This window comes from Acanthochromis polyacanthus, chromosome 1 (genome assembly GCF_021347895.1).
Source record: "Acanthochromis polyacanthus isolate Apoly-LR-REF ecotype Palm Island chromosome 1, KAUST_Apoly_ChrSc, whole genome shotgun sequence".
NCBI classification, from domain to species: Eukaryota; Metazoa; Chordata; class Actinopteri; family Pomacentridae; genus Acanthochromis; species Acanthochromis polyacanthus.
The window spans coordinates 25320068-25332335 of NC_067113.1; the positions used below are offsets into that span (position 1 = coordinate 25320068).

The 12268-nt window shown below is 38.7% G+C and overlaps 1 pseudogene; it reads left to right on the forward strand.

Annotated features, from left to right (window-relative positions):
• The first annotated feature begins 2115 nt into the window (after positions 1–2115).
• LOC110962979 (TLE family member 5-like) lies at positions 2116–10398 on the forward strand (annotated as a pseudogene).
• Positions 10399–12268: the final 1870 nt, after the last annotated feature.

A 12268-nucleotide genomic window follows, 5' to 3' on the forward strand; every position in this document is an offset into this window, starting at 1 on the left:
CCTTGTTCTATTTAACTGCAGCAGTAAACATTAGCATGATCAGGGTTAGATAAATGGGAGTAAACTGGTTGGGGGCAAAAACTAACTAATGGGTCCTTATTGTTATGTGTGCACAGCCACAAAATGAAGTTAAAATATTGTAATTTAACATGAGGAGCTGATGTAGGCCCTTTCTACCATGCATGAGAACACCCTTTGATAATAAAGCAAGAGCCAGCTTGGTTAATGCTGTAATTCAGTGATATAAATTTCCTTATAATTTACAAAAATGTGTTGTTTGTTTAGAACAAACAAAAACACAACCGAACCACAGTAACGCTGGGATTTTTTGTAACTTGGTTGAAAATCCAGCTCAACATACATGTCAGTTTATATAGAATGTCCTTAAACTATACATAATGTCCCTAATTAAATTGCTTGCAGATGTATACAAACGATTACAAACAAGTTAGATAAAAATCATCAGCATGCGCTATGATTCTGCATGATTTGTGGCAATCAGTTTGTTTTTACCAAGCTGATTATAGCCATGAAGAACCATTTCAACACACGGTTTTTCCACTTGCATAAAAATGCATAAAAGTTATGGCAGGTCCTACAGTCTAACTGAAATGTTATTGCGATTAAAGGCACTGTAAAGTGAATATTAGACATACCAAACACACAAAGCCTAAACATCTCACCTGATTATGCTATAAAGCTGTCAACATTTTGGGAGGAGATGTCACAATTATTCAGTTACACAAACTTTGAAGTTTCACAAAACTGTTACATTAAGTCATGTATATTTATATGTTAGGAATTTTTGACCCCGATAAAAGCAGCTATAGACACATATAAAGTGGGAAATAAAGCTTTGACAAGAAGCTTGCAATCAGTTTTTGTCAGATGATTGTCATTTTTGGCACGACACCTGTATGATGATGCAGATGAATTTTTGCTTTTTGAGTGCTGTGGTTGATATCTAATACATTTTCTTTCTTTTTATAGATGCATTGGATAATATAGGTGGGCATCCAAAGGGGTGTCTGTATATTTTGATAGATAGATAGATAGATAGATAGATAGATAGATAGATAGATAGATAGATAGATAGATAGATAGATAGATAGATAGATAGATTCTTTAGTCATCCCTTGGAGAAATTCATGGTATCCAATAAGCCAATAGCTCATGTTACACACAACATATATGAAGAAACATTTACAAAAGAGCATGCAATTGGCATGCAAATTATGCTGTTTGAAGAAATAGCTATTTTAAAAGATGTCAAAAATGCTGTATTTACAGAGGTGTGCAAAAATTGTTTGTATTTATAATAAGGTGCAAATTGGTGGTATTTACAATAAAAAAGAAGATTAAAATTAGAGTATTAAAAGTACAAAAGGTGCAATGTGAAAAGAGAACTAATAATAATGAGTATATAGGAGGGGTAATTGATTTATTTCACAGTTAAATTGCTTTGAATGTTTTGTTCTGTTTTAAATAATTTGACAAAAATCTTTTATTTATTTATTTTTTATTTACTTGCTTACTTTACCACTTGCTAAATACCTGCCGAGCCACCCTGAATGTGTGAGTTTCTCGCTCACTTTTTTGACCATCCAACCCGGGGGGTCCCCAGGCTGCGCTCCCCGGCCCCCGGCTCTCTGTCTCCGGCCCTGGCTGCAGCGACGCGCCGGTCAGTTCAGCTCTGTGTCACACGGGGCGCCCGCTCCTCCGCTGCTCGGTTTGTTTTCCGGGTGATGCTGCTCTTCTCTTCAAAGCAGAGGAAAGTCGGGGGCTCATGTGTCAACAATCCAGGGTTTCCCCCGGGGAGGCGCAGCGTTAACGTTATTCCAAAAAAACCTGATGTTCCTTTGAAGGGGCTTTTTGTTTTTCCTTTATTGTTCCACATCCTCGGAGGCGGCGGTTTGTCCGACTGCGAGCACCACAAGACGATCTTCGGCTCCCGCTGCTTAGACGTTAGCTAACGTTATTTAAAGGATGACAGAGTACAAAGTGCGAATAGCGTCTCCAATCATTTAATATTATCTGGGGACCTGTTAGCCTAGCCAGCTAGCCTGGTACTTTCGATTAGACCAAGGGAACACGGCGAAACACACTGCTGACATGATGTTTCCTCAATCCAGGCACTCGGTAAGTTGGCTAGTTGAACTTGTCCCGGGTGGAAACTGAGCAAAGTGAGCAGGCTGAGCTAACGCTAGCTAGCACACACAGCTGATACTTAGCGCTGCTGCTGCGGGTAGCTGTCAGCTTCTCACAATCCAGACCTCCCTGCATCTCCTCACCAGCTTATATATCCAATATAATGTAGAAATGACGACAGCTTCAAAACTTGAAATTACCATACATGCTAGCTATGACACTTATTTGCTCGCATTTAGCTAAAAACACAGCATGTCGTTAGCTAGCATTACTCAAAATAGCTAATTTAAGTTGATGCTGGGCTCAGTGAGAAGAAGTTGGTGAGCTATTCTGAAGTATTCGATCGGTTAGACCCATTTCTGAACAAACTACGCAAATTTAAGTTTGCATTAATTTCAAAATATATGTTTGGGCACCCAGTAGAGAAAGATCTGATCTCTAAAATGTTCAATTGAAATTTTTGTCACCCATAAACGAAATTGGGAGCAATAATACTGGTTGTTTTTGAAGCTAAATGAGGCAAGTTACTGCTCATTAAGACAAAAAACACCCTACCTGACCTGCAGATTACTTTCATAGCCAACTAAGGCCAGTTAACAGTATTAAATAGTCACTGTAAACAACGACCCCAGTGAAGAAAAGGACCCTTTGTGAAACCATAGCTTCAAAAACACTGCAAACACTCCCACAATAATGGATCAATCATCTGGACATCACTTAGTATTAATATCTGATAGGAAAAATGCATTAAGCTTAAATTATTACAATTGATTACAGTCCAGCTAATAGTGGGTTTTTGTGGATGATACTGATTTTTGTAGAGTAAAAAAAGACACATTTATGTAAAGGGTATGGAGTGAGAGTTATCTAACTCTCCTACTGGTCTCACTTTTGAGGTGTCCACTAAAATCTGGACCATAAAATATTACAGAAATTACAGGTCTCTCTGCTTCGAACCAACTCATGTGACATGTCAGATAATATTCTTTATGCATATGTGCACATATATCTAATGTTAGAGCAATATTAGACATGGAAAATGATTGAGTCATTTATTAATTTTTCTGCACTGCGCTTCACAAACTAGTTGACAGCTTACGGTAAAGATGCAACTCGACTCCGCACCACAATCTGCTCTGCTACATGTGCTGTAGACGGCGTTTTGTCAACATTTTCTCCCATTATGTTCTGCAAAATGAGAGTATATCCATTTTGTAACCATCTAATGCTTTGAATTTTGGCCTGTTGCTGGAACAAACCAGAGACATTATGACTGGGATTTTCCAGTATATTCTGAGATGTTATTTGCTAAATGACTAATTGAGGAAGCAAGGGTCACATTAATCTAAGGTTACACCTGTTCTCTTCTACTGTTATCATACTGTAAGAATTATGACCAACTGATGCCATGCAAACTGTATTTAGAAACAAACACACAGCAGCAAACATTCACATCGGGGTGTTGTGTGTTCGTATAAGGTCATGGTAAGATAATGCTTTGTTAATGTTTTACTGTGAGATCTTCAAGTTCCAACAGATATTCATTGTGTATTTTTGGAGAGTTTTAACCAACCCTTTGTTTTTATTAATAAGTTTATTGGTTATTTTCATGATTCATAAATTCATGTTTTAGCTTCCAAAATGTCCCTGAGCTCAAAGTACACCTTCAGATACTAGAGTGCATATAGCAGAACAATATAGTCATTTTGACATTTTCTGAACCAGAAAAAGTGAGTAATTAAAACAGAACAGTTGATTAAATATCTTAAACACTGCTTGTGTGCACAGTTATGAGACAAATTGTGTTCCTCACGATTAATGTTTTATTGAAAATATACAATGCTGTCTGTTAATAAAGCTCAAACCTGAATGTTTTCGTTTTGAGTTAGTGTGCACAATTATTAAGCCACTAAATGCAACGATTTTTCCAAACTCATTTGTTTTGTGCCAATTTTATAGTAAGTGTCACAAATAAGTAACTCGAAAGAACACCTAAATTACATTTTTTTCAGAAGTTTCAGTGGAACCAATATATCTGTCATTTTCAATCCTGCCATGAACCTTCCACCCTGTGAGTCTGTCAGTTTCTTAACCTGCGACGATCACTTTCACTAAAGTTCTTAACAGAATTTAGGCCAGGTGACGAAGGGGGCCAGGTCACTGTTCGGTCAGCTTTGAGGTCGCTGGCAGGTCAGCCGAGCAGCTAGCATTGTCCACCATAGAGATCATGGCCTTGACTCCTTCCTGTGGTCCGTCAAGAATCAATCATTTCATCTGTCCATGAAACCTTTAGCTATCTGCCTTGAAGCTATTTCTTGCCCAGTCTTAACCACTTTTAAGTTTTGAATCTTGTTCAACGGTGGTCATGTTTCACCCTTTTATTATTACCTCTTACTGCTTATCTACTGTCTCACTTGACAGTTTCTGGCCTCTCCAAGTGGCGTGCAGTTCTGGAAAATGGTGACATTGGAGGAAAAAGGGGTTCATAGAAGCTTCATGTTTGATTTTTTCTCAACTCTTTTCATGGACACTGTTGACTGTTCACAACAAAACATTTGGTTGTCCAGTGGTCATGCCTCAATGGCATAGTTGCATTAAGAAGTATCATACAATTTTTGTCTTTTGTGCATCATTACATCTCTTTCTCTTTATTTTTAAATAAAGCCAGAAGCTGCCTGATAAATAAGCACACCTTTAATATACAAGTTTACTCACTTTAGTTCACTTCCTCCCTCATTTCACGAATGCATATTTCCTGAAGAGATAAAATCCAACAAGCATGCAAGTTTGTGATGTTTTGAATTGGAAAATGTGCTTATAAGTTCTGATGACATTAGAATATCACTTGCCTAATAACTCTACATGAAGTGTAGATTGATCCAGCAGGGTTTTTTTTAAATATTTCTCAGGTAATTTATGGTTCCTTGAGCCTGTGCCACCTCTCAGTACCACACGTCACAGCAGTTCCTCTGAAGTTTCAGCACTACTTTTGCACTTCACCGCATGTGTTGTGTTTCGAGCGCAAGAGTTTTGACGTCTTTGCACCCGCATGACTCCATCTTCTCTGAGTCCCATAATCCAGCTGGAAACCTCTTGCCCTTGTGCCACTTATTTAGAGAGTAATGAGGTTTAGGGAACTAGATAAATCCTGGATTACGGCTTTGGACTGATGGTTTAAGTGTAGTCTATACATAACCAGACTTCTAATGCAGCCTCTAAATACCTCTCGCATATGGTCAGCATGGGCTCACTTAGCCTTCTGTAAACACAATTCCTCAAACGGCACACTTTGCGGGTGCCGAAAGAGCTGAGCTGGTGTTTCTGTGCCGACATATGTTTAATTTCAGTTCCTTTAAGACATCTGTGGGCGTCCTTGCAGCTCTGGTTGATAGCAGCGTGCTATTAGTCTCCTCCTTTATCTCATTTTGTGCTGCGGACTCAGACGTGAGGCTCAGTTCAGGCCGACCTTCATTCTGGCTATCCTCTCAAGGGGTTAATCTCAGAGGTCAAACTGCTGTTTCTAAACAAACCCAAATACACTTTCATTAACACATACACACTCAGCAGCAGGGAGGAAACATGATACAAGTGTCCTGCAGTCTGCAAAGGATTGTTTACCTCTAGCTGTAATGGTAAAGCAATGTTGCAAATCCAAACTACGGCTACAAGGGAGGAATAAATTTCTTAGGTTAGATTGCGAGGATATTTGTGGATAATTCATGGCTCTGAGAATTTAAAGAACTCATCATGTTGTGTTTTGCGGCCGTCCTCTCAGTCCGGTCAACCTCTCAAGTTCACCACTTCTGATTCCTGTGACCGCTTTAAAGATGAGTTCCAGTTCTCCAAGCACAGTACCACAGGTATGCAGTAACACAGCCACTGCACGCTTAGTTTAATAAAATTCAGACGGAAACATTTCCCCACAGTTTTATTATTATGGGAAAAACTGCTTAGAGGGAAACGCTCTGTTCAAGGCTTATTTTTCAGAAATGCATCTCATTTGAGAAGGGCATGGAATTCATTTTCTCATCTACACTCTGAGCTCAGTTTTGTGCCACCTTCTGTCTGTCTTCTCGCCTTTACTTAGGTGTGTCCTAGTTAGATTTTAAGATGATGTGTTCAAATTTAGTGCATCATGTACCTGTATTTGCAGTAGTCACGGGAAGGAATATGTTGGTTAAAGTTACTGCCTTAAAAAAACACATTTTGCAACCCAGAAAAAATGTTTTGAATGCCATCTAATTTTACTCACTAGTATTAGAATAAGGGCATGTACACAAATAGTTTGACATTTCAGGAAATAGGCTCATTCTCTTTTTGCTGGAATCTAGATGAGAGGATAAGTACCACACTCATGTCTACACCTATCAGCTACGATGGTGATAATAATAATAATAATAATAAGTGTTTACAGCGAAAGGAGATACACACAATAAAATACAATCAAGTGAAAGAGGACTAAACATTCAAAACAATGCATGACAAACAAAAGACTGAAAATAAAACACAGTTCAAAATCTAAAAACAGTGGGTTCATTTAAACCTAAAGTAAAGCTCAAATGTGTTGGCAAGAACAAAATGCAGTCTAAATAGCTGAAAAGGAAACTGAACATTTAGACGAACGCCTTCTGACATGAAAATGTCTTCAAAAGTGATTTAGAAGAAGATGTAGCAATGGTGTAGGTGATCCTTGTGCTGCAAAACACCTCTAACCTGTCAGGACATGGACGTGGGACCTCTTTTTTTTTTTTTTTGGTGTAAAACTTTGACATTGATGCTTCTTCCTGTGCGTCCCTCAGATGCTTGGTGGATTGGAAGAGGGCAAATTGGAGGCTGTGTTAACATCTTTAGCTCCTTATCATGACTCTTGAGCAGCTTTTTGAGTGTAGCTGGGCACATTGCCCTGCTGGGATGGACCATAGTATTGTTGCCATCCTCCTCACCTGTCAGTGGTTTTAATGTTGTGGCTTTTTTGTGTGTATTCTGACGTGAATCATCCTCAAATGTCAAACTCTTCCTCCACAGAACACCTTTTCAACTTTACCTTTATTGTTTATTGTAATATAGTTCATGTATTTCTGTTCCTGCTCAGTTTGAAGTTGGAGTGTGACAAACTGGCCTCTGAAAAGTCCGAGATGCAGCGTCACTATATCATGGTAAGTGCGACTTCGACTCTCAGCGACGTGTAGCTTTCATCTGACCTCCTATTAAATATGAATGAAAGTCTTTTTAGTATATCTAGAATATCTACATCGTCTCTGTTTGTTAGTTAAGTTGAACATAATTACAAATCTGTGGGCGCGTTTTGCTTTGTTACCTTGTCAGGTTCATTCACTACATGATGAGCCATGGACCAGTGATCAACTACAGATCACATGAAAATAGAAACACCTACAGTTTTCAACAGATCATCCACTTAGAGTATAAAATACTCACATATAAGAAAATATTATTATCCAGAAGGATTGCTAGTTTGTGTGTAGTATATAAAAAGCTATAGAAAGTAGAGTTTCCGTTGGTTTTAATTATCGTCTTTGCCATCCTCTGTTCATTTTAGTACTATGAAATGTCCTACGGGCCTGAACATCGAAATGCACAAACAGGTAATCCATGTCTCCTTGTGCATTCTTCTTCTAGTAGCTTAGGTTTGGCAGCCTGTTATTCTGGCCTCATGTTTTCTTGTTTTTGCTTTATAGGCTGAAATAGTCAAGAGACTGAATGGAATCTGTGCTCAGGTGCTGCCTTACCTGTCACAGGAGGTAATGACAGTAACGCCTTAATGTTTCTAACGTTCACCTGCATTGGATAACAGTTTCTGTCCAGTTGGAAATGTTCCACTGCATGTTTTTACTACATGTCACTTACCCGATCATCACTACTAATACCTAAAAAATGCAATTAAGTGTTTAGTAAGATTGGACAATCTTAATATTTCAACTGTTTCTTCTGTTATTAATATAAGAAACAAGCTTTTTGTCAGTCATTTTTGTCTTTCTTTATTTAAGCCATGTCAGAACACTTGCAAATTTGTGTACGAGCGTGTGACGTCTTTGTTTCAGCATCAACAGCAAGTCATGGGCGCCATAGAGAGAGCCAAGCAGGTCACACCTCCTGAGATGAACTCCATCATACGGGTGAGCGGTGTGGCTGAGTTTTGTCATGCTCTGTTGTCGCTGTCAGTGTTCACCCGATGTTGTGTCGTGATGTTCTGGCTTCGTCAGACTGCCAGAGACAATCTGCCGTCATTCCAGCCGGTGTGTCAGCGTCAGCAGGACACATGACCTGAGCACCGTCCTCATACATGTCACTGTCTGTACATGTACACCGTTTTGTTTCTTTAAAGAAGGAAATAAATCTGTGATTGCTTGTGTTTAATGCCAGTTTTCGTTTGGGAAAATAAGTGCATTTGCTCAAGTTCTGTACTTCTGCTTGAACATTTCTATTTCTGCTGCTTTCTACTTCCACTCCACTACATTTCAGAGAGAAGTGTTGTCCTTTCCACGCGACTACATTTATTTGACAGCTTTAATTAGTTTGAAGTTGAAGATTTGACACAATGGATTATAGAGCAAATTTTTAAAAATGCTAGTTGTTAAAGATTAAACAAGTAGTTTAAACTTTTTGGAGGTTCTGATGTCTTCCAAAAATCTGTGTGTATTAGGGGTCACATTTGAGATGTCTAAGTTGTTAGCAGCTCTACCAAATTGTGATTTTGTCTCTGTTTCTTATAATAAATATTCAAATGATCCATAATATCAAAAATCTGATATTATAGAAACAGTCCAAAAATTGAAAGCAGATTTGGTGATGGGAATTTAGTTTTTCTCATGTCTTCTCCCTTTTGACACCAAACTAATACTTTTACTTTCATAATTTAACTACATTTGCTGCTGAATGTGGAATTTAAAAAGGATTTTTCTTGTGAGACATTTACTTGGAATGGCATATATTTTACATGGCTGCATGGTTACTTTTTCTAAGTAAAACATCTCACTACTTCGTCAATCGCTGTCACTGTTTTTATATTTAATGATGTATTAACCCTGCAGCACAACTATTTTTAGCTTTATATGTTTTATATGTCAGCTCATGTATCTTAACCAAGAGAGGAGATCATAATGCTAATATAGATAGGGAATACAGATATGGATCGCACACATAAATCTATATTTTGTGCAATAATTACACAAGTTTATTATAGGTAAGGAGTATTTGTCACTTTAAAAAACAGAAAAAACTGATTTAAACAATGCATAATCTCTGAATATATTCATAGTTTTTCTTTGTTCAACTTCTAAACATGCAATTTTTCAAATAAACGTCAAATGTGATAATTCATCCTTCAAATGTACTCAAGACAGAGACACTGTGCATCATAGTCTGTGGTTCTCCCAACAGCAATTGGGCATTTTTCTGTTTTTACAAATGTAGAACTCAGTCTTATAGTCTTAAACTCACTGTGTCTTTACTGTTATATATTTGTAGCAACAGCTCCAGGTGCAACACCTGTCCCAGCTCCAGGGCCTGGCCCTGCCGGTGACACCCCTGCCCCTGGGACTCACCCCGCCCACCCTGCCCGCCGTCTCCTCCAGCCCGCCTGCTCTCCCTCTCCTCCATCCTGGCCAACTACTCCCACGGCCAGCCCCAGGTGGCGAAGGAGGACAAGGCCAGAGACGCTGCAGAGAGGGCGCCCAGAGGGGAGGACGGGGACAAGTCAGACTAGTGCAGATGCAGGAGGAGGTTTGGAGGAGGGTGGCATGGGGGTTGTCTTAGGTGTCGAAAAAAAGAAGGTTAAACTGTAACTGTAAATGGAGATTGATGTAAGTCTGGCTGCCTGTCTGCTGAGTGTCGATGTAGGAGAGTAACTGCAGGGATGATGACGAGCAAAGAGGACGGAGCAGAAACTTTTTTGGATGTGCAGTAGGGATGGAACTCCTAAATGACTGAGAGTTAAATGTTCTTATTATTTAGTGGTAATAGACTCGGGTCAGGCTCTAGACTTTAAAACAGCGCTTTTTTAGTGTAAGCCATTGTTGTTAGGCTTCACCAAGATAAATGTTTTTCCCATTTGGAGAGAGAGAGCTGAGGATGAAACCCGACTGCAGTCTCCTGTACATGGATCTGCCTCTCACAGATTTATTTTTTCTGACTTCTGGACTTTTTGTTATCAGATCTGTTTATTTTTCCTCTGTAGTCCCTCTGAATTGTTTCCTACTGGCTGCTGTCTGCCAGTTTACAATAAGCAGTTCTTACATATTTCTTTCCATTTTTTATTGTAGATTAGCTTCCATCAGCTGTTTTTTTTCCCAAAATGGAAAATGTTGAATGGAGGCTTTCTGGTCAGTAATGGCCCATGATCATCTCTCAGAGCCAAAAATATAGCCTGGTGAGAAGCGTAATGGTTTTAAAGGGACATTTCACTTGTCAGGTGCATTGAAGCCCTTTGATTATAAACCACCTGATTTGGTCCACAGTTATTTTGCATTTTTGGGCCAACCACTGGATGCATTACCTGAGCTGCGTACCTCGTTTCAGAGAATGGGATTTTATTCCATTAACTCTATAGTTTTGTACAATGGTAAGGATTACCGCAGCTTGGGAGTTAATTTGTGTTTTTTCTAGGCCTAGCTGGCTGCTGCTATGTGCGCTTACAGTTGGATTGGACCCATGACTCGTCTTTAAATGACAAGAATTAAAGCTCTGGAAAAAAAACACATTTATTTGACATGTTTTCGTCAAGTAAGACAGGCTGTAATTAGACCTTAAGAGTGTCTGCGTGTTGACGTGAATGTGACGGAAAGAAGAAGACACTTGTTTAATTTAACTTTTCTTCTTAAGCACCTTTTGTATTTTCCTCGTCCACCCACTCTTCCCTGCTTGTGCCTTCCCGCTCTGGTCCACTCTTAAATGAAACTTGAACAGGATCTAAATTTCAGAACCGGGTGGTTGTGACATGCAGAGCAGTACTGTATTCCTGTAAGTTGTCAGAGCTCTTCAGTTTACACCGAGACCGTATCCAACACCTGTCTTTTCCCGTTTTATGAGATTTGCGTGATTGTAAGGAGAGGTTCCATGTTAAATTTCCCAGTTCATTTGAAGAATGTGTCCTGGGTGAGTGCTAAAGCTCTGTAAGCGACAGCATCACATTTTATCACAACCAGAATTTGTGTAAGTGAGCAAATGATTGGCCCCATTTTCAAAAACTATACAAGCTGTGTCCCACCACATACTAATTCTGTTCTGTATATATCATCTGGATACTTTAATGTACCGCTTTGTTCTAATAGGAACGTATTTTGTTCTGAGCCTTCTCACCATCATCTTTTCTTTTTATCTACCTGTTACCAGCTGCCATGTTTCTTTTGTGCACTGCATTGTGGGACAAAAGTGTCTGCCATACAATTAACTGAAAAATCAACACTTTAGTCTGAATCCTGATGAATTAAGCTCAGCACTTGACAATAATTTTGCTATTTCACTCGTACTTTATCACCTTAGCACAATATGGACACAGACAGCAGTTACAGCACCTGTCACATATTCAGACATCTTATATGGTTATATTTCATGATATCAATATGCCACTGTTTTACAAATATGTCTGTCATTCTATTTTTTTAAAACGTGTAACACATTGGATCTGATGGAATGTTCAGCAGTAATATTGGGTTATACAGTACATGTGATGTTTGCATACAGTCACCATATCTATGTTAATATTGGACAATATTATTATTTTTAAGTTTTAGCTATATTTCTCAGCTCCATTTGAGTATAAAGATTTTTTCCCCTTTTTTTAGGTCTAATATAGCTCCATATAAAACTACACTAATGAAATTAAATTGGACGTCTAAGTCGAGATCTAAAAGCCTGAAATGGGCTTAAACTCAAAATAATAAGGGTTCAGGACCAGTTTACCATTTGTAGAGTGCTCAGACTGGAGAAGTGAAAAAATGAAGTATACTCAAGACAGTCTGTTTGATTTTTGAAGGTTTTGTTGATTCTTTCTGAGCTCCCACAGTGCAGTACACGCAGAAAAAGCAGCAGCTGTTTACAGCTGGAAAAAAGACAAATAATTGTTGAAAGAATTCCTGGAAAACAAAAGATGACTATTACTGTT